The sequence below is a fragment of the Syngnathus floridae genome, chromosome 9 (assembly GCF_059516105.1).
Source record: "Syngnathus floridae isolate MCC-2025c chromosome 9, RoL_Sflo_1.0, whole genome shotgun sequence".
NCBI classification, from domain to species: Eukaryota; Metazoa; Chordata; class Actinopteri; order Syngnathiformes; family Syngnathidae; genus Syngnathus; species Syngnathus floridae.
In genome coordinates, this window is record NC_142421.1 from 16,394,696 (window position 1) to 16,404,455 (window position 9,760).

The 9,760-nt window shown below is 51.6% G+C and overlaps 1 long non-coding RNA gene across 2 annotated transcripts; it reads left to right on the forward strand.

The window, feature by feature from the left end:
• The first annotated feature begins 3,850 nt into the window (after positions 1-3,850).
• Positions 3,851-6,562, forward strand: LOC148393676 (uncharacterized). Of its 2 annotated transcripts, XR_015860385.1 has the most exons (4): positions 3,851-4,039; positions 4,164-5,625; positions 5,710-5,780; positions 5,917-6,562. It is a non-coding gene; the product is annotated as an uncharacterized LOC148393676 (long non-coding RNA). The 2 variants fall into 2 exon arrangements; XR_015860384.1 differs by having other exon boundaries at positions 4,164-5,780.
• The last annotated feature ends 3,198 nt before the right edge of the window (positions 6,563-9,760 follow it).

Below are 9,760 nucleotides of genomic sequence, written 5' to 3' on the forward strand. Positions count from 1 at the left end.
GAGTACCCCTTTCGTCTTCCATTTATGTTAAACACTTCCTATTTCATGTCTAACAGTACTCGATTTAACAAATAACCATAAATAAATACAGTGTGGGCAGTCACGTTAACATATGTGATTATCCTGCCTAATATGTTTATCACAAATATGTCACTAATCACTAATATGTTTATTTGTTTATCACAACACCTTTGGACCTTCAGCAATCGATTATTTCCCTTCATCTACATAGAGACAGAACGATGGTGTCTTAAACATCTCATTCATTTCACCAAATAACTTCACGCAGGTGGATAACGGCCGTCTCGGTCACGCTATGTTGCGTGATGCAGTTTTGAAGAACCAAATGCATTTATTCAATGAATAAGTCAAGCTAGTTCTATGTTTATGATGTTGTAAGTTACGGTACCGATTGAAGTTGAGTTCGAAGCCAGTGGAAAACAGCGCTGCGTTTGTGCTCTCCAGGTACAAATGTTGTGATCTCTGACTGACGACCGGGCGAGACTCGAGTAAGAGATGTCCAAACGAGCTCCGGCAGGGCGGGCCAAGGCGGAGCGAACGGACGCCCTTCAGGCCGCCAATGACGAGCTGAGAACCAAACTGATGGACGTCCAGTTAGAACTTCAGCAGGAGAAGAACAAGGTGAAAACCTCAACAGACAGACACTGCCTGCCTCCCTGCCTGCCTCCCTGCCTGCCTCCCTGCCTGCCTCCCTCCCTCCCAGTTTTCCCGATGTAGATTAGACATGCGTGTGCCATGACTGTGTCAGCCTACATCAACAAATGCACCGAGGACGTCAGCACCACTAAGAATATCATCACCCGGGGCAACCAACGACCCTGGATGACTGAGGAGGTACGTCAAACGCTACGAGCGCGGAACTCTGCCTTCAAGTCTGGCGACAAGGAGACACTGAGGACAGCGAGAGCCAACTTGAACCGTGCCATCAGGATAGCGAAGCGAGACCGCAGTCGAAAATTTCAGGATCGTTTCCACGACGTCAAAAACATCAGGAGTATGTGGCAAGGCATACGGGCGATTACAGACTACAACTCACCCTCCCCCCCCCCGGTGGGTGTAGTTGATGCTGACTTTCTAAATGGTCTAAATAACTTCTTTGGGAGGTTCGAGGCACTAAACGGCACTCCAGCAGTTAAAACTGTCCCCCATCAGGAAGAGGAGGTACTCTGCCTTGACTCCGCCGATGTGTTGAAGACCCTGAGGAGAGTCAACCCCTGTAAGGCCCCTGGCCCCGACAACATTCCTGGGCGTGTGTTCAGGGAATGTGCAAGTCATCTGGCTGGGGTCATCACAGACATTTTTAACACCTCGCTGGGCCAAGCCACAGTGCCGGCGTGCTTTAAGACTGCCTCCATCATTCCGGTGCCGAAGAAACCTCAAATCACCTCATTTAATGATTACCGGCCTGTTGCACTGACTCCGGTTATGATGAAGTGCTTCGAAAGGCTGCTTAAAGGTCACATCGTTTCCAGACTCCCCCTATTATTTGACCCGTTCCAGTTTGCCGACCGGCAAAACCGCTCCACTCAGGACGCCATCTCCTCCGTTCTTCACCTGAGCCTGGCTCACCTGGAGGAGAAGAACACCCATGTGCGGAGGCTGTTCCTGGACTTCAGCTCAGCGTTTAACACCATCATCCCACAGCATCTGGTAGGAAAATTGGAACACCTGGGCTTCAACACCCCCCTTCGCAACTGGCTGCTAGACTTCCTCACCAACAGACCTCAGTCAGTCCGGGTCGGACAGAACACCTCTGATGTCATCACCCTCAGCACAGGCTCCCTTCAGGGCTGCGTCCTGAGCCCCCTGCTGTGCACCCTGATGACACACGACTGCGTCCTCAGGTTCACCACCAATCACATCGTGAAGTCAGCAGACGACACAACGGTGGTGGGGCTCATCAGAGACAACAACGACCTGGACTACAGAGAGGAGGTGGAGCAGCTGGTGGGCTGGTGCAGAGAAAACAGCCTGATCCTGAATGAGGAGAAGATGAAGGAGATCATCGTCGACTTCAGGAAAAAACAGCCTCACCACGCTCCACTGATCATCAACAGCTCAGCTGTGGAGGTGGTCAGCACCACCAAATTCCTGGGGGTCCACATCACAGAAGACCTCACCTGGACTATGAACACTACGGCACTGGTCAAGAGGGCACAGAAGCGCTTGTACTTCCTGCGGAGGATGAGGAGAGCCCACCTGCCCCCACCCATCATGAGGACGTTCTACAGGAGCACCATAGAGAGCATTCTGACAAGCTGTCTCTCTGTGTGGTGTGGAGGCTGCACCGCCTCCGATTGGAAGAACGTGAGGAGAGTGGTGAGGACAGCAGAGAGGATCATAGGGGCTCCTCTTCCCTCCATTCAGGACATTTCATCTCAGCGCTGCATGTCCCGTGCCCGTAACATCATCAATGACCCATCACACCCCCACCATGGACTGTTCTCCCTGCTGCCCTCTGGGAAGAGGTTTGCAGCATCCGCTGCAGGTCCACCAGGTTCTGCAACAGCTTTTTCCCTGCTGTCATCAGACTGTTGAACACTAGAACTGTTGAGCTCTAAACTGAACTCTGCATCACACATTCACAGAACTGTACTTTATGACACTACGGACCTCTATCTTGCACTATCTCGCACTACCAACTTTACTGAACTTGTATAAACCCTTTAAATAGAAGTTTAATACATGGTTTAGCATTCCTCTGCACACTCTTGAATACTGTTTTGCCTACTTGCACTATTGCATAATTATCACTGCTGCACTTTATACTTATTTTTAATATATATATATATATATATATAGTATATATGTATATATATATATTTTCATAGGATATGTTACTTCTATTCAACTGCAATATCACTACTTTGTTGTAAGACGTATGCAACGGAATTTCGTTTTGTATGCACCATGTGCAGACAAGATGACAATAAAGTTTGTCTAAGTCTAAGTCATGTCAGGTCAGCTGTCTGGAGAGAGAGAGAAGTCAGGACCTGCGGGCGGAGCACCACCGTGCCACCGCCGCCATGACGGAACTCAAAAGCAAACTCCATGAGGAGAAGCAGAAAGAGTTAGCCATTACCAGGGAGACATTACTGCGGCAGCATGAAATGGAGCTGATGAGAGTGATCAAAATCAAAGATGGAGAGATCCAGCGACTGAATGCCTTGGTCCTCAGCCTGAGGGACGGCTCCATGGACAAGGTGATCCGCTCTATCCGTGTCTGACTATCCGCACGCCACGTCGGGCTTCGATGCGGCCGCTACCGTATTGTGTAGCTTGTCCCCAGTAAGCGTCGCGGCGCTCCGTTGCGGTCTCAACGGCCCGGTGTGGCGCAATGTCTGCTCAGGTGAGGAGGGGGGGCGCTTTGCTGGCGGAGGTGGAGGAGACGCGGCGGTGTCGGGAGACCGAGCGGTGTCGCCTCCACCAGGAGCGCGGAAGAAGCCCTGGCAGCGGCCCAGCAGGCCTGGCAGTCCCGAGCGGCCGAGCTCCGATCGGCTCATCACCAGCATCGGGAGGAGCTGAGCCGAACCAAGAGAGACTGCGAGAGGGAGATCCGCCGACTGGTAGGACTGATCAGATGCGCGGTGCGTGGCTATGTTCCCAATTTCGTTGTATACCTGCAGTGCAATGACACCTAAGGCATTCTATTCTATTCTATTTCACAAGAAGAAAATGTCCGGTTGCTCGCTTCGCTTTTGTCACAGCAAAGGTGTTCTAGTCGATTCCAGAAAAAAATTGGCCGGTTGCTCTCTTTGTTTTTGTCACAATTCTGGCAAATGAGTTTGCCCGCCTGCCTGAGCGCTCCCCGTTTGTACATCCAGACGGATGAGATCAAGCTGAAAGACAGAGCGGTTAGTGTTTTGGATGAAGCCCTGGGGCCGGCCACGTCCACCGCCTTCAGCTGCAGACTCAGGCTGCCGAGCAGCAGATCGCTGCCCTGAGGGATTCCCAAAGGGCGGGCCTAAACTACCCTGGAAGTGGGGTCAACGCCGCTACTAGCAATCCTCTTCATTGCGTAAGCCACCTCATCACACACTTGCAGTACGCATGACTTAGTTCGTTGCTGGAGGAAGGTAGCACAAAAACAGTTTTGAACTTTGAACGAGTGCTTGTGTGTGTGTGTTGCGGGGCGTTTTCAGTCTCAGGAGGATCGGGACACGCGACGGTTTCATCTGAAAATCGCTGAGCTCAGCGCAGTCATCAGGAAACTGGAGGATCGAAACGCCCTGCTTTCTGAAGAGCGCAATGAACTGGTAATTTATTGACAGCACGCTTGAAGGTTTGCGCTACGTTTGATGCGCGCCATCCAGCGAGGCACCCATTGCGCTTGCTTATTAGTTGAGCGGCGCGGCGAGTCGGTTGCCTGGTAGATGTCTTTTATTGGGAGCCAAAGCCACGATTCCGTTCAAACCGATGCAAAAGGAATGGATACGTTCTGGCCCGCGTGTTGTGCGTCTTTCACATCCCGCACTTCATGCTTGCAGCTAAAGCGACTGAGAGAAACAGAAAGCCAGTTTCTGCCACTCCTGTACAAAAACAAACGCCTGAGCAGGAAGAATGAAGAACTCTCGCTGGTGCTGTGTCGCCTTGAAAACAAAGTGCGCTTTGTCACCCAGGAGAACGAGGAGATGGCAAGCTTGGTAAGTCGACGCGGACAACGGCGGCGTGCCAACAGAGTCCACTGCATTTGTGTTCCACAGAGAAGGCCTAGTTCGCTCAATGACCTGGACCGCGGTTGCGGCCAGCAGGACGGTGAAATGGAGTTCCTTCAAGTTGTGGAGCAGCGGCACATCATCGACGACTTGTCCAAGGTCTTCAGGCAGGCGACTCGGTGCACGTACGGCAGCGCCGCGCTCGCTCGCTGTCGCCAGGAAACCTTTTCCGTCCAAAGCTTGGCCGGCGGCCGCCATCCAAAAAATTGGCCCCTTAAATTCCGACCTTTCAAGCAGGAGCATTGTGCGCACGCGTTTGAACACGCTTTAGACTTGTTTTGCCGTTTTCAGCAGCTCAAAGCTCCCGTTTTGTCAGCGCCTTTGCCACTCGCTGTGCGCTGAAAACGACGGACTTGCCCGGCTGCTCAGCCCGTCAACCATGAGCCGCGAGCGCGACGTCATTGTCCGTAGGCAGCTAGTGGCAAAATGCACCCTGTTAGAGTTGCGCTCGCTCCAACTTATTTTGCAAGAACCACACGGGAGACAAGTAAGTTCTTTTGGACACCTGCAGGTGGAGAGTCCATCCGTTGTACGAATGAAGTCTGACTCTCGGCTCCTGCACGAGCATTTTAATTAAGAGAAACAGGGTGGGTGTAAGAGTGGATTGAATAGAGGAAGCCCTTGACCTCTAGTCAAAACATAGCAAGGGGTGTTTTACGACTTTGTGTAGGAAGGGATAAGCGATAGGGATAAATAAGGGATAAATAATATTATTTATTACAGGTCGCAGTCAAAGTCAAAGCAAAACAATGATACGATAAAGATAATCTGGAAAACCCTGACACACCCTGTAGTTGTCACTTTTGGAAAAGACGAGCGTCCCTCCAATCATCGCCGGTGACGTGTTTTTCAGGCTCTGGAGACAGGAGCTCATGTCAGAAATGTCATTGTGAGTCGCGTTTGTTTCTGCGCCGGAGCCGTTCGTTCCCTTTGCATCCAAAGAATCTCAAAGGCGGATTATTTGTGTCGACAGGAGAGAGATTTGCTGCTACGATACCGACGTCGAGAATCTCTGAGGAGGAACAAAGCGTGAGGTCCTGCAAGGTGAGTCTGTTTGTTTGCGGCTGCTTGGTGTTGCGCAAGATGAAATGGCCTTTTTCTCGCTATCGTTCCTCTCGTCGATTCATCGTGAGGTGTCGCTTCAGTTTGTTCAGAGAGATGTTTGCTTCCGCGCCCGCAGGTCATCGAAACATTTTACGGCTACGACGAAGACGTGTTGGTGGACTCGGACGGATCGTCCTTGTCTTTTCACACCGACAGAACCCCCGACACGGAACCCGAAGAGGTAGCCCGCCATTTCTGCCAGCGTATTGGCACCAAACATTCCTCTTCAGCCTGGAATCGGACTCGTCTTTGCGTCGCGGGTGCTTTGTCGCCGGTCTGACTGATTCTGGTACTAGTGCTGTGTTGCATTGGTGTGTGCATGAAGAGGCGGAGCTTCGCTACCGCCAGCTGACGCAAGAATATCAAGCGCTGCAACGAGCCTACGCTCTGCTAGCCCAGACCAGCGAAAGGGGACTACGACGCCGAGAAGGAGATCAAGGTGGCGCCCCTTCCCGCAACCCCCGGCCGGGTCGCAGCCTCCCCGTTCTCACCCAGCCTCGGGTGTTCTCTGGTCTGAAAGGAGGAGGAGGAGCCTCCCTCCTCCTCCTTTCAGACCAGAGAAAAGCTGATGGTAGAAATGGGTCACTATCAAAGCAGAGTAGCAGATCTGGAGTCAGCGCTGAAGCAACAAGGACAGGTAAGCTCATCAATGAGCACACCTTTTTCTCAGACAAAATAGCTACATTCTTCAGTCACTCATCCGTCTGGCATTACTGGACCAACCCCCCCCCCCCCCCCCCGAACGTGGCTGGGAAAATGCGGAGAAAAGCAAATGTCATTTTCCAGTCAACCAAAGAATTTGTGGATGAAAATGACACAACATTCCAAAGCTGTCCACGCGTTTGTCTCTTCTAGAATGTCAAGTGGGTGGAGGAGAAGCAGCTGCTGCGTCAGAGCAATCAGCAGTTGGCCGAAAAGGTGACGGAAAGAAAGGCGCTGGGCGGAGTCGCTTGGCGTCACACCTGTCGGGAAGCCCCGCAGATGAGGTCTGACTGTCTTTTCAGGTCAGGCGGATGGAGGCGGAAGAAGCGCGTCTGAAAGAGCACATCCAGGATATCCGAGACCAAAACGAACTGCTTGAGTTCCGCATCCTGGAGCTGGAGGTGGGAAGACTCGCACAAGCGTGTTGAGGCCAGAGATGTGACGGACGGACGGACGGACGGACGGACGGACGGACGGACGGATGCATGCCTCTGCCTTTCAGGAGAGGGAGTGGCGCTCCCCCGTCTTGAAGTTTCTGCAAGTCCGTTTCCCAGACGGCCTCAGCCCTTTGCAGATCTACTGCGAGGCCGAGGTCGTGAGCGTACGTAAGGCGTCCCTCGCAACCCTAACCTTAACCCGAGGTCCCAGAACACCTTACATTGCTCCTTGCGCCTTTCCCCCGGACATCGTCATCAGTGATCTGATGAAGAAGCTGGACATCCTGGGCTATAACGCCGTAAGTGTATGTCGAACTCCTTATGTTCGCACTCCACGAGACTCGGCGGCTCAAATGTGACTTTTGGAAGGCTTTGCGCTGAAAGAAGCTTGTTGACGCTGTGCCTTTGGGCTCTTGCAGAATCTCACCAGCGAGGAGCAGGTGGTCGTGATTCACGCCAGGACCCTTCTCACCCTAGCCGAGAAGGTAACACGCACGTCCACGCACGCTCTCGCATTCTGCTTATGTGACAGCAGCCTTTCCTCAGTGGTTAGAATACATCAAAGTGACCAAGTCAACACTTCAACAGAAGATGTTGGACATTGAAAGTGAGAAGGTAGACAGACACGCGACATCAGCCAAGGGGAACTCCGGCAATGTGCCCCAACAATTCTGACCTTGAGCTGTGCTAGGATATGTTCTGCAAGCAGAAGGGCTACCTGGATGAAGAGTTGGACTTCAGGAAGTGTTCCATGGACCAGGCTCATAAGGTAAGCCGCCCTCAAATCTCCCGCCGGACCACTGATGGACGAGGATTGCGGCCCAGAGGATCCTGGAGCTGGAGGCCATGTTGTACGAGGCGCTACCGCAGCGGGACTGCCCCGCCACGGACGGCGAAAAAGCCAGCCACGCTGGCGTGAATGACGTGCTGACGGCGGATCAGAGAGAAGAGCTTAGGAGCGCCGTGGACCAATGGAAGCGAGCCCTGATGTGCGAGTTGAGGGAGCGCGACGCTTGCATCCTCCAAGAGAGAATGGATCTGCTGCACAGCGCGCAACAGGTAAGGGCCCAAAGCCAGCCCGGCACTTACTTGCACGCTTACTGGCTTTTGAATGCCACTTTCCATTTGTCCGTCCTAGAGGAACAAAGAGCTGAAAGAATTCATCGAAGCTCAGAAGAGACAAATCAAACAATTGGAGGAGAAGTTTCTGTTTCTCTTTCTATTCTTCTCCTTGGCCTTCATTCTGTGGCCCTAACACCAGCTGGTGAGTGAGCTCCAGCGGCACCGCACTCGACACCTCCGATACACTGCCAGCCGGTCTCAGACGTTGGCAGACGCTCCGATGCCAACGTATACCCCCCGCCACGGTGACAGAGGCACCGCGTCACACCGGCGCTCATCCAATCAGAAGGCAGGAAAAGCAAATTCACATGCAGGGCACTTTTGAACCAGAAGAGAGCGCCACAAAAAACGGTTGTTGCCCCAAACGCGCACTAAAAAGGGTCAGAATAACAAGAGTCCCACTGGCCAGCCGGGGCCACCCGTCCAGCTGTTTCTTCAGGGGGGAAAAAAATTGGAGTCACCGGTGAGTACATTTTGCATTTAGCTCTGCTTTTCTGCTTCTGTCTTCAAGTGTGTGGCATCCTGCGATCAAAGAGTCAGCCAACCCCAAAGCGGTTGACCTCAACGTCCCACCACCATGCCTACCAGAGCAGGTGACGTGATGCTTTGGACATCCTTCCGTCTCAGATGCCCAAAAGTACTCTTTGCCACATCTGCGGCAATACGGTGTCTTTTCAAAGGTGCAAATAAATCCAGCGTGGGCGGAACACGCACGTCTTCGGTTTTTCCCGCTTTGTTTGTGTGACAGCTGTTGTGAAAATTTTATACAAATAAAGTTGTATAGTACAGGTTTGGCCAAGCCGCAACTCCCGAACCGCATGCGGCTCTTTTATGTTCATATCAACATTGTGTGTGTGTGTGTGTGTGGGGGGGGGGGGGGGGTTGTGCGTGTTGGCTTCACTTGAGTTCAATTTGGTATTTTGGTCAAAAGCGCATGTGGTGAAATTCCACAAAGTAGGATGGGCAAACACATTTCTTTAAACTATGAGTGTCAATTGGGCTCTCGAAATGGCAGGGAAAAGATGCACAGCAAAACGAAAATACGTAGATGAACACAGGACGTTTTAATCAGAGTGGGAAAGTTTCTATTTTTTGTTGAACGTGATGGCAAACCATTCTGCCTGATATGTCAGACCTCAGCGCATTTCAAAGATTCAAATCTTCAGCGCCATGCACTTCAGCTCACTCCATGCTAACATTGATCAGGCGTCGAACCCGCATCATCATGCTTAAGAGGTGGCCATGCTAACCAGTGCGCCATTATGTCAACGCATAATAACTAAGTCTACTGGTCAAAACAGCGGTTACTATATGACGTCGCTACGTCGTGGTCACGTGACGCAGACAAGACGTCAATGGACGTGGGCAGAGTTAACTTGTTTAAAAGGGAGTAGGCAGAAGAAATATTTAATTTATTTAAATCTATTTTGAGTGCACACCATTATGCCAATGCATAACAACTGTAAATCTACTAAACAAAACAGCGGTTGCTATATGACATCTGCCACGTCGTGGTCACGTGACATACGTGACGTCGATGGGCGTAACTTTCGCCGGAATTCAAATCCGCGGGGAGAGTTAACTTGTTTAAAAGAGAGTGGGCAGAAGAATTATTTAATTTATTTAAATCTATTTGGTGTGTGCGCCATTATGTCAATG